Source organism: Struthio camelus, chromosome 6 (genome assembly GCF_040807025.1).
Source record: "Struthio camelus isolate bStrCam1 chromosome 6, bStrCam1.hap1, whole genome shotgun sequence".
Classification (NCBI taxonomy): domain Eukaryota; kingdom Metazoa; phylum Chordata; class Aves; order Struthioniformes; family Struthionidae; genus Struthio; species Struthio camelus.
Window position 1 is genome coordinate 18,739,890 of NC_090947.1, and position 25,596 is coordinate 18,765,485.

Here is a 25,596-nt window from a genome sequence, read left to right on the forward strand (position 1 = left end):
AGCTCCTGGGAAACGTCAAACTTTGGCTAAAAGTTGACTTGTTTTAAATCAGATCAAGCAGAAGAGAACTAACAGGTGTGAACTGTTTCCTCAGTGGAAGTCACTGTCTTTGGCATCAGTGGTTTGAAATCTCAGGGCTGCACGGAATCCAAGATGAGTTTTTAGCATTTCTAAAATCAACGACAGATTAAAATACATTTGGCCAAGTAAAAATTGGAAACATTTTCTTTAGTCTGTGGAACACAAAGGTTTTTTTTTCCTTGCCATTTGCAGCTGGAATTACTGTGATGATTTTAGCCTCAGAAAGTTGTATTTTCTGTGGGAGAATAATGGAGCTACCAGTTTTGTAGTAGAAGCAGGTTCTTCTGAATATAAAGTGTTTTAATGAGCTCTGAACTAGATTTATTTTTTGGTATAGGTGTTACATAGCTGAGAAGCCATGCAACGACTTACTAAAATGACTTTTCTGTGTATCCTTTCACTGAAAATTCATAAGGTCTTTCTGGTGAAGGATCTCCATCTCCTGAAGTGACTCTCCCTTAGGTCTGATGGTTCTGATCTTGGCACTGTTTATTCTGTGATGTTAAATGTGTCCAATTTAATCTATATTTCTATTAATTAGCAAAGGATTTAATATCAGCATTACCCCTCGTGAAGAACTGACAGTTTATGCCTCAAATATATTATTTTTAGAATCCACTGTTGATTTTATAGGTGTTTTAATTAAAGTTCTTTTTTTCCTTTAACGCTTATATAAATGTACTAATCAAATCAAAAAGTTTCATAGCCAAAACAAATAAACACTCAACTTAGCCGGATTTTCAGTAAAGTACCTACAGTACATTCAAGGAGTTTCATATGCAGAGGTACAAAGCTGGGAAAACCACAGACAGTATTTCCACTGTCTTATCAGATGCCCATGCGTGGAGAATCGTACAGGCCTCCTAATAGTGCATTCGTACAAAGATTGTTGGCATTATTTCCTTGATGACAGTTTTTGATCAGTTCAGTTCAAATTATAAAATCATGATAAAGAATGCATCTAAAAACATTAGATGAGTTATTCTTTACCGTTAATGTTGGTATCACAGCAGCCTGAACAAAAAATCAGTAGTGAGGCAGAATGGAAAGCAAACACTCAACAGTTCTCACTGCACCATAGATCTATGCAAGAGTGATGAGGCACTTTTTTTTTTTTAAACTTATGGTTAGTGATTCTATGGTCTATGATTCTGTGGTCTGTGATTCTGTGATTCTGTGATTCTGTTAGCATATAACAGATTTTTTACTTTTTGAATTTTAGACCTTGATTTTGTTATGCCCATTGTTTAAAGCTCAAGCAGCATTTTTTTTCAACATATTGATTTAAGCAGAATTCCTCAGTAAACAGTTGATGATGGTGTGTTTTAGAAACAGACATACTGTATGCATACCGCTTTGCATATGACATAATATTTTGAATGACTGTCTAAATTTATTAAGAAAGATAATGCATTTATAACATGGTAAATTTAGTAACTATCACTATGTATCCCTCATATGCTAATGAAAAAGATTCTTTAATAATTAGGCTTGAAGCCTACCGAATATAACACCTTCCAATTAGCACTCCTTGGCTTGAATACTACCACTAACATTAAACAACAAAGACAAACATGGGTATCAATTCACATAATAGAAAATAATTGATGAAGTTGGAGGGTGTGATTATTTGTCATTACTTTACAGTCGTGCACAGAAGATAGGAGAACTGCAGTTAGTAGTTAATCTCTTGCTACCTCTTTGAAGATAATGAAATTGGCTTCCTACTGATGATTATTCATTAACAATTAATTCTTTCTTGGTGATCTGCTTCATTTTCAGCTTCTCACCGCAAACATGCAATGGAATAATTACAAGTGGAAATGAAAAAGCAATTAGTGGCAGATAATGCCAACATCTGATTAAAAAACAGTAAAACAGATTAGCAGTTTGGTAACTGCAACTCTGCTGCCTTCAGCAGGGATATGTAAGTTACCCAGCAATATTACAATTCAAGCTGTGTTTCCCTTTTATTGCTTCCCCTACATCATGATCTGCCACATTAAATGCTTTCTTTTATTCTTGGGGACATTGACTTGTTGTAAATTATTTCTAAAGATTATTTGCGATAATTTGTCATTCTTCACGCTGAGACTATCTCTCAAAAAAGAAGGGAAGAACTACTAAAACCAAATAATTTATTGCGGTTACAAGCAAATACCATAGGGTTTTTCGGAGGTGAGGGTGGCTGGAGATGTGCTTAAGTGCAGTGTCTGGAGACAAAGATCTTAGAAGTTAAACTGCCCTGCCTTGAAACAGTTTTCTCTTAAGCTAGAGATAACAACAATCTTCCAGTCAAGCAAATGATAGTTATTTTTGTTGTCACAAGCGTAGCCTGTTTTATGAAACATATATTGTAATGCTGGAGAGTCTGCAAGTTGTTACCACAGAAATTCAATATGTACATTATAGTCTTTCTACATTACGGATTATATATATCAGCAGTACCTAGAATCCCATGAATACCAAACACTTGCTTAGCAAGAAATCCAGCTAAGCAAATAAATGCCTAGCAGAAAATCTGGGAAGTATGTGGATCTGAGACTTGAACCTAGAGCCCCTGATATATGCGTGAATCACAAGAACTGAAAGGAAAAATCTTACCTGTTTCAATAATCCCAGAATGCATTTTCATGTTGCTAATGCTTCAGTAGTGCAATTTCCCATCCCCTGGGAAGAGTTTACATGGCCGCGCTCTAGACTGAGTTTGTGCAATGGTTGTTTTCCAGCAGCTGGCTAAGCAGTGACTTGTTAAAACCTGATCGTTTTACAGTTCTGCTTTAGAAAAGAGTGTTCACAAGTAGGTGAATCAGCACAGCTGCTGAGGTGAGCATGCAGATATGTTAATGGCAGGAACCTCAATAACCACTTGGTTGGAAAATGACTAATAACACAGCATTAGAAGTTATTTTATCTTTCAGGTAAGAGTAAGCAAAATAGTCAATGGTATCATAGGCATATGGTCCTGTGGCTATTTTTCCAAACAAACTAAGACCAGAATTTTAGCAGTTAATGTTGTTTGGTTAGTTTTAGAGTCTGATCATTGTATTTTCAAAAAGGTTAACTGCACACAACTTGTATTTAGAGATTTTTTTAAAGGAAATGAAAATGACCTCTGAGCACATGGAAAACAGTGCTTTTCATGGTGTTTGTTTAAAGGTTTTATTTTTTAAGTTTGCTTAAAAAGATGCATGATATAAATGAACTATAATGTTTGTGATAAACTCATGGTTTGCAATCAGTAATCTTCTTCTCTATCCTAACTACAGTTAGGATATACTAAGAGGATAGTTTTTCGGTCACTGTTACTTTCACATCCTCTATCTTCTCTCTCGTTTTGTCTTTTCCTTATTTTCTTGCAGAAGCCTTGGCAAAATCTTTGGAAAGACCTACGCCTTTTCTCCTGACTTTCCTCTCGTTGTCTCTTATTTACCCCTCATACTCCCTGCAGAAACGTTACGTACTTTTACCTTATCATTAATTCTTGAAGCTTGTTCCAATTTTTCCAATTTCCTCACTTTCCTATCTCATTACAGCTCTTTCCTTCACATTTTCCTCTTGTATGTGAAAAAATAACTTTATTTCCCCTATTTTCCATTTATTTCGGAGCATGTCTGTCCCATCACTACTTTCTGCATCTCCAAAATCTCTATGTGAACTTTTCACGTGCATTCTCCTGGGAACCTTAGATCTGGATTATTACAAAATTGCTCAGAATTTTTGAAGGTACCTTTGTCAGTCAGAACTGAGACATTGTGTACTTGTCTTCCTTTTACATACCTAAATTCTTATCCTACATCTGTTACTATAGAAACCAGGCAACATCAGGCACAACTTTGTTTTTCCTTTTTACCTTTTCTTTTTACCTTTTAGCAGACCCAGCCTCATCATTTTCTCTGTAACCTAGACTTTCAGCTATCTGTATTACCCAGAAATGATTATGGTGTCATATATGTGAGCTAAGAGTTAAAAAGAAGCAACAACACATTTTCCTTCAAAACAGAACAGTATTTTTAGTCCAGAAAAAGCTTTCGTTTTGCCCTCTATTGGTGTACATAGCAAATACTGAAATAGAACCTGTAAAACTCACAATAAATAAACCTACAGATATCCAAACCACATATTTAATGGAGTATGAATTAGCCGGATCAGTCAGCCAAATTTTTCATGAAAATAATTAAGGGTATTGCTTGTGAAAAGAATTTTTCAAGTGTTATGTTTCTTCCACTTAGTAAACTTCTCATTTTGGAAAGACTTTCCTGATGCACCTGAAAGGGATTGCTAACTTCCATGTAAAATACTCACTGGAGTTCAAGTGGCATTGCACTGATGTGGAAACTCTTTGTTAGCGCAACCATCATTCAGTTATACAAGAATTCTTGTACTAGGAGTATAAATATAGATTTTTTTAAAAGAAAAATAATATATATGGAAATTTTTTGCATGTGCTTTTTTCACACTTGACTGACACATGCTAGTGTAATCAATGCTAGGAAATGCATCCGTTACATTCAGATATAAAAGAGGGAGAAATTCATAGAAATTACAAGGCTGTGCGCCGGGTAGTTTTGACTGGCTGTATCTGTGCCCTGTGTACTGGAACTGTGTTACTGACACTGGAAAAGCACTTTCAGGCCAAAAATTGTGCCCTTGAAAGTTTTAAATTGTTATTTAAGAGATTAAATCTGTCATTTCTGCCATGCAGTTATAGCATTAAGCTAAAAACACTCAGCAGTAACAAGATGGCCATTTAATTGGCAATTACCATTAAAATAATAGGGTCCTCAAATATTAGATTAAATTTGCTAGTGCGTTATTATATTCTGCATTGGTTTTCATCGTCCTTTCATTTTGTAATTAGTGGTTCAAATCTATATTAATGCAGCACACTTACTTAGCATTCCTGTAGTATTGAAAGTATTAGATGTTTTGAAAAATTCATTAAAACTAATCTTATCTGTAATAAAAGCCCATTCACACACCTTTCCAAGTTTCATGAACTGAGCATGTGTGATCCTGCACGGTCCCCTAGCAGCAGCAGTATCCGTACGGTGTTTACAGTACAGATCTGATGCTTCCCATCCACTGTGACTACTTATCAGACATAGATATAGCAAGTCAGTATCACATTTCCCTGTGGGAAGGCATACTTCCCATACTAACCTACTGCCATAATTCTTTTTTTTTTTTTTTGGTATTACCAAACGCATGTAGGAATGATCCTGCACATGACTACCCTCACACCAGTGCAACCCTTGTGTGATTGGACACCTTTTCCTCACTATTGAGTTTCATTGGTTGGGCTTCTGATAAGTTGAGAGATATCTAGCCTATTTTCGACATCAAAGCCAGCAGGCTTTTATCAGCTACCTTCCCAGAAGTATGGTTAGGCAAGAGGCAGGTGACTGACTCATTTCTGAGGTAGTAGAAATGCTCCCTGACCTTTCTTCTGCCTTGGGCAAGTCAAGATCTCCACCTAGCTACTAAATTTCTCTCTTTCCTAAAAGGGTTTAGAAGGGAAGAGCTATAGTTTTTCTACAGAATAAGAAGTGCTTCATGGAGCAGAGGGTAGAAGTTATATCGTGCAGAGTTATATGGTCATCCAAGTCTGTGGTTATTGTCAAGAACAGGTTTCAGGTCGCACAAATGAAACCAGAACTGCTACCAGACTGTAGCAAGCTGTTAAAAACAGCACCAGCAAATACATTGACGTATTCAGGAATTCTTTTATTGGCAAAGTTGTCTCCACTGCACCCTCTAAAACCACTTTCTCATTATCCATAGCCCAGCCACCAGAGATTCTGGTACCAGCTTTTTTTTGAAAAGAAGACAGGAGAAAAACAGGAAACAGTTTTAAAGTTCTAAATATTGATCTACTCAAAGCTTATATAACTCTCCTCACACTTACAGTAGAGCATGTCCCATTCCCCACTTAGCATTTATTTTAAAGATTTCTTGTTGCCTACAAAATACTCTTTGCTGGTGTTGAGACAGATTTATTTCTACAAGCCAATGTGAGATTTCACAGCTCTTTTATCACATTACAAAAGTCCCCCCATGCTGTGCATGATGATCATGCAGACACAAGGAAATGAAGCTTACCAGGTTACCCAAGCACAGCTGAAGGAACTGTACTAAAAATACATGTGTACACTCTACAGTTACATATGTGCACACAGATATTATGGTGTTTTGCAAGATGGAAAAGAAAGATCTTTTCACCAAATGAAAACACTGAAAATGAAATGACAACAGCAGCAGATGCTAAAGCAAATCATCTAATTAAGATGATTTCATCAACCATTTTAAAGGCCATTTAAAAAAGCAATATAATACTAAGTCACCAGAAGAAATGTTGATTATGTTTGCATATACAGGCATAATAAACCTCTAGCTGGAGCTGCCCTTTCAAGCATGAAAACAAATGCTGCTTTTAAAATTGTTTATTTTTTCAGTCAGTTGTGCTTCACGTACTGTTAAAGAATAGTATACACATAAAAAAATCCCTAAGAACTGTAACCCACAGCCAGGAAGGTCAAATTCAAATCAACAGAAGTTTTTGCCTAGGTCAGGACTGCAGTATTATTTTTGTACAGTGTGGAAAACAGCTTCATTTTGGCAGGGGAAGAATTTTCAAATCTTTTTGGAAATATGTGGAACCTCCTTTTCACCTTGTGTTCCCTTGCCCAAATGGCCTAATTCTATTCTCAACAAAATCTGAATCCAAAAGCCAAGATGAAGATTGAAAGTACAGTAAGAGCCTGTATTTTAAGTCTAATGTTGACTTAGAATTAAAATCAAAAGACAGAGCTTTGCCCTGATCTCTTAAAATAACCTTATTCTAAAGTATCTTCCTCTCCTCTCGTTTTCACTCTTCCTTTCATCAATACTGTAGAGTGCAGTATTGGGTTTTTACTGTTCACTGCTATTCTTACTGTCAAATATTTGACTTGGGACAGGTGCACAGCTGCCTCCTTACCACAGTGCTATGCACATTCTACTTCCCCTTTCGCTTAGATTTATAGCTGGGAGCACTCTTGCCTTGCTGTCAGTAGCTGAGTTTTTGCTCCCTGCTTTTGCCTGCTTTGTCTTAAAAGGGCTGCTGAATAAAATAGTAGGTATTCAGTAAAATATTCAAACGGTATATATCTCCACTCTCTTCTCTCTGTTCTCCATGATATCCAGTTCCCTCTGGAACTCATACAGAGCTGTTTCATTTCTCAAAGTCCTCTAATTCATTTTGTTTTCTTTGCTTGTTTTAATTGCTTCTGTAAGAATACCTCTTTACTGCTTCTAAAACAATCTACAAATGCTTTACAAGAAAAGGAAGACTTTTGTTTTTCCTGTGAATGTTACATTAAAGGGTAATAATTCTGAGTGATGTCTGTTTTCTTTTGACCCCTCTGCATAGCCTGTTTATCTTTTTCAGTTTTCCTTTTATTTGAATCCTCCTTCCTCAAATCAGGGCATTACAATTTTATCCCTTCAGAGGGAGATGACTAGACTCTTTCCAGCCCTAGTGTTGTCACGACTAAAGATTTCAGAAGGAGTTTTTTTCCCCCTCTCATCTTTGCCCCAGTGATTGAGTACAGGTACAAAGTACTTTTCTCTTTTTTTATTTTTATTTTTATTTTTGCACAGTAGTTTGTCACAGTTTGAGGGAATAAGCAGGCTCTTCCTAATGCCCCCTGGAGGTGGTATCTTGAGGAAGAAGAGTAGGGACAGAATTAACAGAACTAGATGGTGCAATTAAAGGAGTACAATAATGTGGGGGTCCAAGGAAGAGATTTGGCTTTCACAGATGGCATTCTCAGGCTGTAAAATTCCTCCATAAAAAGCTCCAGCTGAGCTTCTCAGTGGGTTTGCCACATCATCAGGGCTCACTTGCATGTTTTTGGAAGGTTGTTTTTCAGATGGAAATAAAATCGTCTTGAGAAAGTTTTCATTTATGCCTCATCCTTCCTGAATCAACTGGCAGCAAATGCATGAAGCAGTAACAAACCTTGAGTGAAAAGACACTAAAAATCATGTTACAACTGTGTATGCTACTTACAAAGTATTATTAAAATGTATTATTTTCAGAGGTTTCCTCAGCAACAATGTGGAACAAGCAAGCTGATGCTGAGAATGCTCTAATTAGAGCCCAAGCAGAATGTTTCATCTTTCTACTGACAGGTAGTCCCTTTGACACTCACAGGTCCACTGACACTAGAGTTGCTTTTTGGCGAGAGCCTGCTGGTACTGAACCTCACAGTAAGTGGGAAACCTAAAAATATGCTGTAAGTCAGAAAAGAGTGCAGAGGTAAGTTCTCAGAGCAATGCCACCGCTCTCTTGGTGAAGGAGATTAGATTTTGCCCAAGAAAGCAAACTCCAAAGCTGTTCTCATTTTCATCAGAAGGAAAGGGGTGCATCCAGGAAACCCTCTTGTGCTGAGAATGGCAAGTATATGTATTGAATACTTATACTTCAGTTCAAGGTTACTGTTGTTCTATTTGCTATTAAAAACACCATGAAAGGGTTATTTTTAACCCTTTGTCATAGGGGGGTTTTCAATGACTTTGTCGTTGAAAAACCACAGGTAGATGAAGGGCCAGTGCTGGAAGTATGCCATTTCCTTCAAAATACATCAGAGGAAAGGAACAACAAAGTTTTTAAGTAGCCTGAGTCAATTCAGTTGAAACATTGGCATAGGAAGTACTAAAATGTTTATACTTGATAGAGGGAAAGAAATTGTGACCAGGGGTTTGGACATGATAAAATCGTGGCAGACTGTCACAGCTGTAAGGCAAGGCTTCTTTTCTGACTAACCACTCCCTTGCGTTTTTCAGCTGATTAATGAAAGCCAGCCTACAGTCGAAAAATGCAAGTCAGTCACAGTGCCTGCTGTGGGAGTGGATATTTCTTGGTATATTGGTAGCAGCAATGGTAGATAGCTTCCTCACAGAGAGGCAGAGCTCTTGTCTAAACGTAACTCTTGGTGAATGTTGTGGTGGGAGTTTTCTGATTCAGGAGGAAAGGCAGAGTCTTCCTCTGAATCTTTCTCTGCTACCGTAAGAAAGTATAGTAGCAATAGCCCCTAACTGCAGTTAGTTTGTCTCAGTAAAGAAAAATTCAGATGAAACTACTGGAATTAAAAATTTGACAACATAATGGATTTTCAGATAAGCAATATTCTTCACAGTTCTCTTCACTTGTACATTTCAGTAAAGCCCTATCAATTACATTAAAACTCAGAATTTATATTTGAAAATCATGTGTTTGCATCAAAAAAAATCTATATAATTTCTTTAACAAAAGCCCATGCCTTTTTCAGAAGAAAAAGTTGTTTCCGTCCTATATCTTAATGGTAAATAGATTTCGTTCTGTTGTTAATTTTTGAGCTGGCGTCACTAAGCTGGAATTTCTGGATGATTGTGCTAGTCCTTATTTAAATAGATTATGAGATTGCTTCACAGAAATGAAACTGGCTAAAATGACTAATATATCCGAATTATTAGCATATTTCTCACACAAATAGGCCTGTAAAGCCTTCAAATTGTCTAGTCACCTGTTAATATAAACTACTTTTCAACAGAGTTAAATAACGAACGGAGCAGACCTGTCCCTGTGTAATCTTGAGTGCCAGTCTGGATGCTGGGAGGAACTGGTCCCCCGCCCTTGGGCTCACCCAGCGTTGCGGGCTGGCACGAGGACTGTGGGCAGGTTCTGCAGAGGATGCTATGGCAGAGACAGATTAGGGCAACATAGTAGCTTGGTTCTTCACAAGCATCTTCAAACAAAATAACATTTCACAGACCTTTGATTGTGTGCCAGCTGGGTCACAGACCAGGCCTGCTGATGTTGTAAACATTTACAACCAGAAATAGCAATCTCATCACTTAAAATGACTCCACAACTGAGCTGGACAGTAGCTGAGCAGTGTCTATAGTAGTTTCTGCAGCATTAGGAATAAATCATCTGTGTTTGTACTGTACTCTACATTGAAAACCTGAAGTTAGCATGAAATAAGGGTGATGATATTCTAGAGGAGGAAAAGCTAGTTTGGAAAGCGAGCAGATAACATGTTAAAAAGCTCTTTTTTCATTTAGGGAGGGAAGATTTAGTGGTGAGGTGTTTGTGGTCTGTGTTGTTGAAAACAACACAGCAATGAAAACATTCAGCTATGTTTTTTTTGTCTGTGAATATGTGACAGTCGAAGCCCTGTATGTTTGTTGCAGCAGAGGCAGAAAGGCACAAGCCCTACCATTTCCTCTGTTTCAGAGCTGGCATTTGTGTGTTTTTGTCTGCTGAGAAGTCACTTGCAGTATTACTGGAAATTTCAAAAAAAGAAGTCTGTTGGTTAGTTCACATATGAATATGGCTGGTTCCCATAAAGTAATGCTATGAAAGTTTTCTTCAACATCACTCATTCTTCCCCTGCCTATCCCTTTTGACTCAAGTAAATCCATAAGCTGTGGAGAGAAAACTGCACGTTGATAGCACTCTGTAGCTGCTGAGCTCTCTTTAGGTGAAAGGTAACTGAAGTATTAGCTGCAGGGAAGAGATGCTGACACTTTCTGCAGATTCTGGCTTTCACAGAGGTGACGGTACTTAGCAATGCAGACAAGCTCAGTATTACAGCCAGGTGAATAAAGAACAAAGGTTCAGAAAGTTGCTCAGACGTTAGGTGAATTAGCTACGTTCTTCTCCATGACGTTATGAGGCTTTCCATTTTGCTTGCACAAATGTCAGCTGAAAGCCAGCTTCAGATCAAATTTCACTGCCTGTGCTTGAGTGCTCCTCTAGTGAGACCAAAAGAATTACTGTGATTTCTCAAACCAGATATAATTAAGCACCTTCATTCACCATTTTTGTGGATCACAGCAACTGCACAATAGTCTTAAGCTGTAAGCATTTCAGAAACTTCCCATAAACTTTCTATTAAATTTAGACTCAGTCCCCCTCTTTGCGATTTGACATATTAAAAAGCAAACACCCTTCCTTCCCCCAAGATTCTCAGATGAAGATAATATCTGACAACTTTGCTTTCTATTGAAGAAGTACAACTTGACATAAAAATTTCTATGGAATTCATCTGGAAATAGAATGATCTCCCCCAGGAACAACCACCTTTATTTACTGCTTCAAGTGCACACTGAGTTTTTTAACGTCTCTAACATAAATAGATAGCAACAAAGCAAACCAACATATGCCTCCGTAATGCTTAAACAAAAACAAATTCGTCAGACATGCAGCCTAACAAAACAAGTGGCTTCATAGAATACACACCTCCCTCTAGTGAGAAGATGAGAGAAGAAAAAAAACCTAAGAGATGTTATTTACATCATTTAATGTTTTCCTGTAAGCGGCTGCCAAGGTGATCACTTAAGAATCTGCACAGAACATCACTTTGATATCCACAATGTGTTGCTTGAGAACATTTGTCTAATATGTTTAAGTAATGAGTAAGTTTGAGGAAACAATATGATGACAAGAGGCTAAAAAAATCTAAGTTGTTTAGTGAGAATGATTCATTTAGCAGCTTGCAAAAGCTGGTTACAATTAAGAGTCTTCTTAAATCTTCCCGGTCTATACATCTACATAGCAGTCTATGTAGCAAGTATAGCATGAAGGATGTATCTGCTTTAAGTTAAGATCTTTACAGTGTTACGCACAATTTAGGATGGGTTCAGGGAATTCAAACACATGGGAAAAATATTAATCCAGAACAGTTTTAATCAATGTTCAGACTCAAAAGCCAAACCTGCTTCATTAAAATACAGAAACTTCCTCAAATGCACACTGAGTCTTGTGTGTCACTTCTGAGTTTTGGTGAGGGTAACTTCACTTTACCACAACTGCCCTGACAAGGGGGCAATAAAGATTTCAGTCTTGTTCTTCATAGTGCAGTGGTAATGTAAAGTATTCCTACTGCAACACATTCGCATCACTGAGGAGAGCTGATTGGTAGCTGCAGGCCAATAAATCCATTGATTCATTTTTAGGAGATTTTGTGACCTCTTGGAGTGCCAGACTCCATAATGTAGTCTTTCCTTGCAAAAATGGAATAGTAGATCAAATATACCCTCAACAAGGGTTCAGTTCATGTGATTTCTTCAACACTTGTTTCCAAAACCAGAGGAAAAAAAAAAGTCAGTCAGTTATGGCCAGTGTTGAATTAATAGGTGCGGTCTTCACTTCAAAAGCCATTTCTTGATGCTGCTGTTCAGAGATCCTATTTCTTCCAAGGTATTCCCACTTCTCATTTTTCAAAGAAGTCCACATATACCCTTTTCCCCTCAGCACTGAGTTGCCTAATCTGTCTTTGCAATGCCAATATCAATCATCTTGACTCAAGGCACTTGAAATACTCTGTACCTATTCAGAAATGCAATTAAAAGCAAACATACACAGAAAAACCCTCAACTTGAGGCTAGAGATGAATTTTGTCACAAAGTATGCAAGTCACTTTACAGTTATTCTGAATGAAAAGCAGAAGGTACAATACTTGAAGTGAGACATTGGTAAGGAAAGAAACAGTTCAGTACTCAGCCTTTAATCTAAATTCCTATAAATAGTAGCTGCAATGGTGACAGCTTATTTTCAGACAGAAGAAAGAAGGGAGGAGAAAAAACAAATGTTACCATCTCCTGATGAGCATCCATTATTATTAGTCTCAACTATACAATCTGCAATTCTGACAAAAAGTATCATCAGTCTGATCAGGATACTGAGGACTGTTTGGATTCTTTCCCAGTGCTCTGTATCAACATCAAGAATCTGTGGGCCCTTAGGTACCTCTTCAGGCTCTATTTTTCCCCTTATGAAGCACTGCTGGCTGATATGAAATTATTTTCTGCTGAGGCTGTGAACCACATTAGAGACACGGCTACACCTATACTGTCACGTTAGGTCAACCTCAAATTTTCATTACACTTCTACTCATCCCCGCTGAGCTCTCATGTTGCTAGTAGTGAAGCTTGGGCTTGGAAAGTGGGAAGCTCCTTAAGAAAGCGTAAAAGTGACCAAGAGCCACCTGCTCAGGTAGGATTGTTCAGACTTCCAAAAGTATCCCTTAGACCTCCCATCTTAGACCTCCCTACGTCTTTCCTCATCACCAGGTTACTTTAAGTAGACTAACTTACCATCGGAGTTGAAAACTGCTGCTATGGAGACTTTTATTGGACCCGTATGACGTACATGGCAGGGAGGTTGCCACCAATACCATCTCAGGCATGGCACAGTGGAGTGTGAGAAGTAGCACTAGAGCTCTCCCCAGAGATCTCTCACCTTGTAATCCAAACCATAGGAGAGGCCATCCTGTCTTCTAGCCATCACCATAGGCCAGTCTGCAGGTGAAATTACAGAAACTTGTTTTCTTAGGCTATTGGGTCTCTGAGCAGAATATATTTACATGGGTAGCAATCTTATCAATGAGCGAGAAAACTGGGAAGTTCAAAACCAAGAGTACGCAACGCCACCTGGGAAATGTGTTTTGTTAGACTAATACTAGATTGTTTCTAGTCCTGACATCCAGGACGTAAGAACAAGGTGAACATTGGTCACTGCCACAAGGTAGAATCAGCTAAGTCTATTGTGCAAGGCAGGCACCAAATAACGAGACAGTAGCAGCACAACTTTAGGGAGAGAAGCAAAACCTTAGTCCTAAGCCACTGTGGGCGTATAGTGGTTATCTGAGTCCCAGGAAGACACCACATCTCGATGTGGCTGGGAAAAAACATTGTGTGAAGTCGCTGTTCTACGAGCATGAGCAGAGCAGCCCCACTGGCTCAGTTTTGTGATGTTAGTTCCAAGGAGTCATTTGGATTAACATGAAATTCTGGCTGCATTTTACACATGCATTTCAAATGTGTCCCAAGGCACAAACATATTAGACCGGCAGAAGTTGTCCACAATGTCTTGGCTCTATAAATCTTTCTTTTGCTATTTCCTCTGACCTGCAGCTCTGACATGATCCTCTTCACCATCTCATTGAGGGAATAGACAACCTGTAACTGTGACAACTGGGGAATGTACTCCATACCACACCACCAGCCCGAACCGGTAGCCTCAGTAGAATATGGGCTAAGGAACTGCTCCACAAACTTATTGCAATGTGCACGATTTTGGTGGATATAACACTGTGATCCTTGCAACAGCAGGCAGCATGATTGCTCAGCAAGTTTGATGTAGTTGCTGGGAAACTTAACAGTAACTTCCTTTACTGTTAGTTAAGGATGTTTGTCAGCCTGACTTTACTTTTGCTAAATACAGTGTGGACAAAGTTTGCACAAGCCAGAGCAGCACTAGTCTACAGTGTGGACACAACTGTCTTAGATCAGCAAATTCACACCTGGACTGGATCACTGAGTCCACAGGAAGTATATGTGACTGCTGCCTGATCTGATGACCTGCACGTTTCAGGATGTATAGTCCTTGTTAGCTCTACCCTGCACTCTCAGAAAAATGTTAGTTCCTTTGTGGAGGTTCTAGATCCTCTTACTTTCCCATACAAATCAGCAACAGTTTATCAAGTTGTGTGAAGAACTAGATTTAACATTTTGCATTACTCCTGATACTACTGTGAAAATTAGCTCATCTCTTAATACCTATATTAACAAGCTAAGAGGAGAATTTATCTCTAATACATCTAGGTATACCATCAGTATGAGCTTTGTGTGGTAGGAGCAAAACCAATTACTGAGAATGTGGTGATGAGGAAAAAAGTTTTTGCCACATACTTTGAATGGCAAAAAATTAAACTAATTGGTCTTTAACCACTCCAGGAGCTGTATGATTATTCACATATTGTCAAAACATAGAAAAGAGGCTTTTTTAAAGAGTTATGTATGTGTAAAAAAATTGATTTTCATTGCATGTTACATTTTGAAACCGACTTTGCTTAGCACATGTACTGATAGTACAGTTTGTTTTCAGCCAAGTACTAAGACAAGACAGGCAAAACACAACTCTTGTATCAAGACTTGTATTCAAGATTGCTTTGGCCTTCATGGTCTGCATTATTTTATACCTGGTTCTTCCTGCTGGCTTCTTAAAGCAACTTCTTAGGTGTATTTAATGTTTTATAATTAGATTTTTAAAAGAAACTAAATTGAAAAGTCTGAAAAGACTATACCCTTTCAGAAGTAGGGCAGTATTTCCTACAAGCAGTTGCACAGAAATCAGTGCAGTGAGATTACTGTTTTTTGCAATCAAAGTAAGACGTGTGGTGATCTGTATGTTGTTCAAGCCTGTAGTACTGGAGGCATGGGGTTATCAATTCTTATCTTGTTATGAGTACGAAAATATTTAAATCTGACCTTACATAAGACCTTAAAAAAATAGAAATAAAGAACAGTGTTCAATTTTTTTAAACGCATATTTTCTAAGCTGATTTTTTTAACTTGATTTATGATATTGTAATATTTAAGCTGGTAATTCTGAGGAAGATTCCACTCTCCTCTTATGGGAGATGGTTGGGAGGCTGGAAACAGTGAATTCACAAGTACATGTTCTTCCTCGTTAAAATCCAGAAGTCTGCCCGCTACAAAACACAGCACTTCACAGAAACAGATCACTGTAGGAGTTACCTCAGCTGGGATCACTACGGATTTTCAGAAGGAGACACTTGAATCTGGAGAGTGGTGCCTGACTTCAGATATATTTCAAGCCAGGAGCTGACCACTGTACTTGGAAGCATTGCTGAGTTACGCAGGTTGTTGAATCACCCTTAGGAAACAGGAGGGAAACCTCTTCAATGCACTGAGTGTTTAATAGGTTTTTTGACTAAACTAGAGCGTATTCAGCTGATTTATTTTCCATATTCTATGTCATTTTGAATACAAGCTTCACACTGATACTCAAGTGACCGGATAAGCCTTTAAGGGTATGTGAGGTACTGAAAAATGCACTTCAGTGTTACCTTCTGGGTCCCAGGCAGATCTCACGTATTAGACAGAGTTGCAGGTTTTCTCTAGATTTTGCAGAACTGCTACAGTCCTTCACGCACCTTACTTCTTCAGATTAGCAGAATGTAATCATCGAGATGATAGACGACACGTTATCCTGAGCCAACTTTCTAATGCTGCATATGTTAAGCTCTCTATAATTAATGGTTTACTATTATTGCAATATAGAAATTATTTCCAAACAAAGTTTCTCAGTTATTTATTTATTTGCTAGTACCTATTCTGTTGTACACAGTTAAACAAATCCCATGCCACAGTGCTCATGCAAATCATCTAAGTTGCAGGTTATCTTTCCATTTCCTAATTAACTGCGGTGATCAGTCCCTCCACGATAATCCTCTATTTGAGCCATGTTCCTAGAACCATAGCTTCAACACTATTTTCATTTATATTAAAGGCTGTTTCAGAGCAGATTAGAAATGAAAAGTTAAATAGAAATATGCAACCCCTCTTCCCTTCGACTGCAGCACCCAGAGCTTCCTGTGTTATGCCTTCATTACCAGGTACATAAACTCCCACAAAAAGCCACATTCTATTCTATTTTATTCACAGCACAGGTCTCTCGGCAGCACACACCTTCCTTTGGCAGCTCCTTTCCAGAGGCAGTCCAAAGGTGCCTCTAGGCTTTGTCTTTCTCTCAACCCTAACCCTAACCCTAAAGCATTTGCAGGCTAGACCCCCATTTCTGGCAGAGACAAGAAACTCCTCACAGCACAGGTCTCTTGGCAGCACACACCTTCCTTTGGCAGCCCTTTGCTTTCTCCTGGCTTCTGTTTGTGCTTTTCTAGCACTACTGAAATAGCACTACTGAAGACTTGGAGAATATTATGTCAATATCCCAGCAATGTAAGTAGTGATGGTGTAACCTAGAACTTCTTGTTCAGTGACATAAACACATGTTACGCAATATATGGCAAAGAGACAACTTAATCTACCCCAGAATTACCACTGCCTCCAGGGTAGAAGAGGGAAGCCATTTAAAGGGGCATAACACTATCCAGTATGTCAGGACAAAAATTAAAGATTATCTATCAAAATGAAACTGCACAGAAAATATGAGGTTTTTATCATATACTTCAGTCTGCTTCCACTGAAGTCAGTTTAACTGCTTCAGCACAAACACCATTAGCCCTGCTGTAATTTCTCCCTGGAATTTGATGAAAGTATGAAAGCTAGCTTTTACAAAGAACAGTATAGCTATTACAGGAACAGTAAAGATGACAAGCAGTCAAGATCATGGAGTGGAAAATTCTACTTATCAGCCCTTTCTGAGAGGCAGCCCTGGCAAACAAGTCATGTACGCTGGATCAACGTCTCTATAACATGCACTGTATCAGGTTTCTTGGGAGTTTGCCCATCTAAGTACTGATTAAGGCCGACCTTTCTTGACATCTGAAATCAATCAAGAATGCAATTAAACAGTGCTACAGTAAATGTAAGGGCAACTGTTTGAGACTGTAAATTTGTAGAAATCTGACATGTCTCAGGAAAAAGAGGAATTTATTGCCTGGCAGCTGGTCACTGAAAATCATAAGTTTTTAAATTGCTGTTTATTTTGTGCACTTACAGAATGTCCCATAAGCTCAAAATTACAGCTGAAAATTCTGTTGTGAAATGCTGACGAAAAAGATAACTTTTTCTCCAAAGATGTCAAGTCATTGAAACTAAAACGTCCGCTATACAGGGTCATTTTCAATGGATTAGAGTGAACACGCATTTATTCAAAACAATCCAAAAGCAAGCCTCCAAAGGAATCCAAAAGAGGTTTCAACTTGATGTTTTCCCACAAATATATATGGAATCACCAGCTGCTGGTTTGCTTGCATAAGTCTTATCCTGTTGCATTCAAATAAATATTCACCACTGAGTGGTGGAAAATCTTGGAGGCTCTGTCAACCAACACCCCTTTAAAAATTGTTCCTTAAAACCCTCCTTTGTTGCCAAGACTACCAAAAATTTGAAAGCAGGGAGTTAGCTGGTTTCCTGAGACCCTGGGCTGGAATCGTGACCAATCGTGACCATGCTGTTTTGCTGGTTCCCTGTAAGCCTATGTTTTTTTTGAATGCTATTGGATAAAAACTGAGATCTCAAGCTCCTTGGGGACTATGACAAATTTTTGCTAGGTATTTGTGTGTAGAAGGGTTCCCAGCCCATGCTATAATACAAATTATCAAGAGAACTGTATTTAAATGGGTGAGAGCTTCCATTTTAAGCAGTTGCACCTCCCCAAAGCAAATCAACGTTTGTTCTATCCACATTACAGGTTTTCAATGTTTCGTCTAAGCCACCACATGTAGTTGAGACACATCACTAGGACAGACTAGACCACAGTTTCTTTTCATTGCAATGGTGTTCTTTTATGCTGATCTTTTAAGGTAACCAAGGCCTGCAGGAGAGTTCTTAAATGTTGCATCCCAAAAGACATCCTCCTCAGGCAGGGATGGCAAATAAAATAGCAATTACCACTGGTTTAAGGAGAAATTCGTGGCTCCACTTCTTTCTCTTCTTGATTGAAGCAAGAATTTGCAAGAATCAAGTTTGCTGTATGTTTCTGGTAAGGGGAAAGAGAAATACTCTTGCTACAGTTGTCCTAACTGTGGATGAAGAGAGCACTTTCCTAAAGCTGCCTGTTAAAGATCTAAGCGTGCCACCTGAAAAAATCAATAGCTAGGAGAATAGTTCTGTGATATTGCCAACCTTGAAAAAAACTAGAAATCGGCTTTCATAAAATTTCCAGTCCAGTTCCCAGACCAAAAGCTGCAGAATGCATGTTGGCTTTTGGCTGCCTTTGTGAACCCATTAATAACCATTTATAGCTTGGAAAATCTGGTTCAGAGTTTCAGTAGTGTGCCTGAGTGCCTGCGAGTTAAAACTCTTATGTGTACATGGTTGTATAAACTCTTCAATCCCTTACTTGTACATATATTGCAAGAGGTATATGCTTGCTCTTTTTTCTTATGTTCTCTTCTAAAACTTCAGGCGATTAGATTTCAGACCTGGCTGAAACCAGGCTATAGCAGTACAGCTATAACACGTTGTACTATTTACAGAAATATTTTAATCTAATTAATGTAACTCTTTTCCAGTTTCACAACAACTTTTTTTGTTTTTAGTTGTTTAGTTATTTGGAGTGCCAAACACCCAGCCAGAACATATTTCTACTCATGTGGTATTCCAGACCTGTTAATTCCACTATCTCTTTGACTAATCACAATTCACAATATAAGACTAGTAACTGAAACCACATGGCATTGTTCCTACTCTTTGACTGGCGGATGGTGAGTGCCCTATTAGGGTCCGAATACCTTATTTGCAAATAAAATAATTTGCACTTAGTGAACAGCCAAACATTTGTGTGGGCAGATGTTCGTTAGCACAAATGTTCATAGATTAATCACCAAAAGGGGTGTGAACACTTTTGAACAGAAACAGGATTTAGAATTCATGCAAACATTTGTGAATAATTTCCCTAGCTTTTCTTTAGCTTAGAGATAGCCTAACATTTTAGTGTGGAATTCAGTGATTACTTCAGTGCAAAACAGAGTATTAGAGCTGAAATATGAATTCAAGATTTGCTGAGGCATGTACAAGTTATGTGCATCACTGTACTTGTAGGATGTACTTTGTACTGTAATGATGGTAAAAAGAAATCATTTTTACAAAGTATGTGCACTATAGAAGACTATGTTGCAGTTCAGTACAAAAACCAAGGACCATGCTAGTACTTTTTATACTGATCAAGCAATTTCTGTTTTCAGATTGCCATACTCTTTTAGATATTGTATATGTTAGTGGTATATTCCTATTACTTGTTAGCTGAAGATGGGTATATTCTCCACAGTGCTTTCTAGAGTGTTCTTCACAATTTTCAATTACTCTTAGCGTGCTTATTAAGCATGCGTTGCCTCAAGGATATTGTCTGTGTTTCATTAAATGCAGTTTTGCAACAGAAGTTGAGAGTCCTACCTGTGACTGATAGACTAAAGAAAATGTTTCTTAAACATGTGGCCTTGCAGAAACAGGGCTAGCCCATTTGCAATACATAACAACATTCTAAGGAGTCCTGTGAGATAAAACTGTTGTATTAACTATTTGTTGCTTAACATCCCAGGCAGTTCTCTCCCCACCTTAGTCAGAGTGAGTTAGAAAGATCAAGCTCATTGCACAGAATTAGTAAGAAAAGCAGACCAACAAGAACCATCTTGATTGTGAACATCAAAAAAGGAGATTTGAAAAAACTCAAGAGATTTGTGTGAAATTCTATGAATTGCTGAAAACTATGTACTTAACTACTAACGCTAATATTTTGAAAGGCAGTTTGTGAGTATTAAATGCTTGATCTTTGGAATGGCAAAGATTTACTTAGAACTTAAGGTATAGAGTTAGATCCCTAGCACTGGAGATGTGTTTATAAAGAAAAAAACATTTCAGTTACATTTTCATCATGTATCTTACTATAACAACATATCTACTAGTTATAAACACAAACTGTTGCTCAAGTACCTCTGCCTACAACGATAACATATGACCTGACCGTCATAACAATTCTATGCAATTTAATGAAGATCTAATGCTATGAGCATAAAACATAAATAAAAGGAAGCCCAAGATTCTATAAATATTAGGAATGTCCCTTTGTATCATATTTCTCCCTCTTTCTCCCCTTTTTCCATTTTACAGGATTTTAATAATTACAAAAAAGTGCGGAGGAATTTTTATCAAACTCTAAAGTCTTGTGTTTTTCTGTATGTCTTCTTCCTTTCCCATCCATGGGTATCATCATTGCAAACTTACTTACCTAAATTTTCCCAGCAATAAAGCACTATTATAACCTGTAGGTACGAATTGCTAGAATAAAGGTTCCAATTGTTGTCTATGGTTTTCTTTCTGAGAAGAAGTGACACTTGCTAAACCATAGCCAGAGAACCACCAGTGAGGAAAAACCCTCCGCATGACAAGTATTTCTCAGGAGGCTCTAGGTGGGCAACCTAGGCTATAATCAGATTCTAGGGACAACTGCCATGTGGAGGAAAGAGGGATTGCCTCTTGCTTGAAAAATCTTTGTCAGCTAGAAGACCTGCTGATTAAAATAAACAAAAAAGCCCCAAAGAAATGCAGTTCATGAGCAGAAACCAGTGGGAGAGAGTAAGAAACTCCCAGTGTTCCCAACGGAAGAGGAACATCGGCGTTGTCATGTGAGATGTGACCCTGACAGCTGGCCAAAAACACATTAAAAGAGAAAGCCAAGTTGGGGGATGTGACAGATATCCCCGTCTCCCACCCTCATGTCATTTTTGGCATAATGGCTGTTTCTAACTGGTGAAGCCCGTTCCTGATAAGATATGCCTTATAGCAGCTCTCATTTCCCCCACCCAAGTCCCTCTGTCAGCAGAGAAGTAACCTTGAGCTTCTTCACAGCAATCTGAACTTGTCCTGTGAAATCTTTATACCTGGTATGCAAAGGGCTAAAAGAGGCAAACTAATGCCCTTTCAGGAGAAAATACGATATACAACCATCTGGGACTGGATGAAATAACTTTCCGTGCTGCATGCAGGCACACAAATAGAAAACAGAAAAAAAAGTCATATTATCACATAGGATTATAATATTTTATTTGACCGCTGACCTGCATAGGACTGAGGGAAGGGAGAGAATGGAAGGTAAGGTATATATAGCAAGTATATATATAGCCTTTTAAAGTCTGATTGTACTGAAACGTGGCACCCATGAAGCACCCTGGTTTATCTGACTGAATAAAGTCAGACTCATTTTAGTAACCTAACAGAAGGTGGTAAAACTCTCTCTTCCTTTCCCTGTAACAGTATCTAGCTTATCTGATACTAATAAGATTTGTAAGTTACAGGCTTATTAATTGCTTGGTAAGAACAATGCAGCAGTGTTACGCTGCTGACAGCAAGTACTGGAGATATTTGTTACTCCTGAGAATCAGTATCGACGTGCCTTCCAGAGCTGAGCTGTGCAAATGAACAGCTGCATGTCATTTGGGGGTGCACCATACTTGCAACCAGTCAGCTCCTGTAGGCAAAGTGTACCTTTAAGGGTCTCTAGCAGGAGCCAGCTGGAACCAGTTGTTATGTTAAGATGGGAGCTTGAGCTTAGCAGTGCTGTTGGGTTAGGGCACAGGCGTTGAATGAAACACAATCTGACTCTGAATGATTACTGAACACACATGGTACTGGGAGTAAAATGAGCTAACAAAATATTCTGAGTGGAAAATCAGAGGAGATAAAAGCAGATAAAATGCCATAGTCGAAACTGTTGAGAAATGGTGAGGACAACTGGAGATGGTCTAAACCGTCCTGTGTGCTGTGTCTGCTCGCAATGAATAAGGTCTATGTAGCTTTATATCTGATAAAAAATGGTTCTGAGGTACTTCTTTTTTTGCAGTAGTTGTCAATCCACAAATGAGAAAGGGTACAAAGACTTCTCCAAATAAAAAATTGTCCTCATTTAGCTGCATGAACAAGCAGTATGAGAAAGTAACTTTGCAAAGTTAACTAGTGGACCTGGGATGCAAATCTTAACACATTTCCAGGATCCCAAGGGGTTAAAGAGGCTCCTGTCATTAGGCCCGATGAAAGTATAGAAAGACGTTGCTCACAAGCAGTTCAAAGGAAGGACTTATCTCTTACAATAGTGTGTTCAAAACTGGTGACTGGTAGCAGACTTCAGTCAGAAAAATTGAGGAGCAATGCTGTCAAGTAGGGAAGCAAGTTTTGGCCTGTAAAATGTCTTCTGTCTTTTCTGCAGGCCTGCATGAGTTTGACTTGAACCCATAAACTATTCGTTGCTGCAGCCAAGCAGTCTAACAAATCCCACCTTTCCAAGAATGCATTATTTTTCTTGTACAAATGAAAACTGAATACCAACTGAAGTCAGTTTTAGAGGTTGTAAATACATTTCGAGAGTATTTAAACCAAATAAAATGGGCACAGTCAGGAGCTGCCACGTCGGTAAGGGAACTCTGTCCTGTCTCGATGAAATGCTAAGTGTGTTTGTTAGAGCTACTGCTAGGAAGGAAATCCTCCAGAAGGAAGCTAAGACCCTATTACCGATCAAAGTGACCTCTGTAGTTTCTTTCCAGACTTGCTATCAATTAGTCTCAGTAATATTTAGACGTCATGTCGTTGCTGCACTGCTGGCAGCTTCATCCCTAGAGCTGTCAGAACTACAGAACGACTGAATTCACCAGCTAGGTATCTAACTACCTTTATAGAGCTGACTCTGTACAATTAGCCTCTCATCGTAGCACAGAAATCCTTGACTCAGCATCTCTTCAGTTGCATGAAAAGCTGTAGTGGTTTTCTTAAAGAGACACTATCCCTCTCAGACACTTAGAGTGCGTAGGGCAGGAAGCGTATTAAATATTTCATTCAGGGTGTGCTTTTCTGGAAGAAAAAAAAAGTGGTTCTCAGGATCTTTTGTACGCAAATATGGGGGTTAAGGTCACATTCCCACAGCTTGTATGAAAGTAGTGGGCGTAAATCATACAGTTGTTTTCTGGCCTACTGCCACAGTCAGACAGGTGGTTTTTTGCAGCTCTAAAAGACATGAGGAAATTGCCTTACAACGCTAAGTATAGGTCATAGCTTCACTAACACTCCTTTACAGAACTGCTAGCTAACAAGCAGCATTGAATTTTTATTTTTTAGTGTTTGACTTGCCCAATATTTAGAGTCTTTTGGCTCCATTATCCTTGTACCTGTACTTTCACTCAGCATTTATACTGTACAATATAATTACTGTATGTCCTCACTTTAGCATATGTTCTTTGTCTGACTGATTCAAGCCCTAATTCAAACTGATCAAACTGATTCAAGACCTAGATCGTGATATAGATGTAGATACACTTGGATATTTCAGTATTGTCCAAATCTATTCACCAGCTTTTTAGTACACTGAAGTGGGAAGTTTTGATTATTTAGTACCTTTTCTAAGTGGCTTCTGGCAAGGAGTTCATTGTCTGTTCTCAGCCCTAACATGCCTGGAGGATAGCAGCAAGAGTGACGCCAACCTAATTATTTGTAAAGTAAGTCTTGATAATTATTATGTGAAAAAATCCAGTAAGGTCTTTTCCCATTATTTGCAAAGGAGAATGTATTTATCTAACAGAAAGAGATGGGCAGAATTTACAAAGAATTAGATCTCCCCACTTCTCATCCAACTAGTCATTAAAAGCTATTCAAATAGTCATTAATTACACAGGAATCAGAAGTTTAATATTAATCCAGTGAACATCAGTCAATGGCACTAGCTCTGTGTTGCCTATCTGGAATGCCAGAACTGACACATGGAAACTATTTTCCATCATTAGAGGACAGGCCATATTCCATGTCTGTGCTTAACCACTCTTCAGAGACAGTCATTGTCAGGATAATTACACTGTGAGGAAAAATGTTCCTTCGCATTAAGCTTATGATGCCTACAGGTAAAACTCTGAGCTGTGAATAGTACCAAATAAGAATAATACCAAAAAAACCCCTGTAAAGTAACCTATACTAAATACAGATGTATCGTTAATGATAAACCAGGCCAGAGCTATTCCAAACCAATCTTTGTACAAAGTCTTATTTTCCCTAAGTGTGTAACTATTTTTTCATTTATATTTAATAATTATATTTTGTAATGTCTCAAGAAACTATGTTTATGTTGCTAGCAGTGTTCTATCAGTGTCACATGGAACAATGAGAAGCCCTGAAAGCAGCGTCCTGGTCTTGTTACACCAGTGGTGAAATTCCAAGGTGTTGTCCATAGCGTATGTCCCTGTATCTCCTGAGACTGAGGCAGAGCGCCCAGCTGAACTTAGGTCCTGGCTTAGGTCTTCTGAATCGCCTTCAGGAATTGCTTGTCTCCCTCTATTAACTATATAGTAACTCTGTGCTCCTGAAACTGTGACCTAGCCTATCCCTCTTCCCTTTCCAGCTGGCTTCAGTATGGTCTGGATTTCATCCAAGCTTTTTAGGGTAGGAAGTTCTCCTAGCAATGAAGTCTTATTGCGGTGTTCAAGTGTATGCCCCATTTTATGATAGCGGATAGTCCAGTGTTGGTGATGCTAATGTAGGTGCTGCAGTATGAGCTTTCCAAAGAGGAACTCCTTCAACTGTTAGAAATGTGCACAGCAAGGCTCGCTGTTCCCTGCTTGTCAAGTACTTGCAGAAAAAATGACCGATTAACAGAAGATCAGACATAAGCCATGATGTTCCTCTGGAGCAAGTTATTAAATGTCAGGTGAGAGGATCAGGTGGCCTTAGGAGAATGTTTCCTGCTTCTCCTATATTACAGGTGCTTCGGTGTCTTCTATCATTGTTCTTTTGAGCTAAGTCTCTACTGCAGTCTTCTACGTACATAGTAGATCAGCTGAAGCAATTATCTGTCAGTCCTGATATATGGCCTGCCAGGAAACAGCACAATAGACCATAGAATTTTGCTGTTCTAAAGGGTTAAATAATGGTTAAAATAACAGGAAAAGTATTTAGTGTGTTTGTTAATAAGAACTATGTGAAGAAAAACAATTAGTGAATCAGTCCTTTTATGTGTGAGGTTCC

The 25,596-nt window shown here is 38.5% G+C and overlaps 1 long non-coding RNA gene across 3 annotated transcripts in view; it reads right to left on the reverse strand.

The window, feature by feature from the left end:
• Nucleotides 1–8,105: 8,105 nt before the first annotated feature.
• Nucleotides 8,106–25,596, reverse strand: part of LOC138067638 (uncharacterized) — a 40,471-nt gene continuing 22,980 nt past the window's right edge. For 2 of the 3 annotated variants that reach the window (XR_011141886.1, XR_011141888.1), the window contains one exon: nucleotides 8,106–13,410. This is a non-coding gene — a long non-coding RNA (uncharacterized lncRNA). Of the gene's footprint in view, nucleotides 13,411–19,756; nucleotides 25,443–25,596 lie in introns of those variants that run through there. The other variant, XR_011141887.1, reaches the window with a different exon arrangement.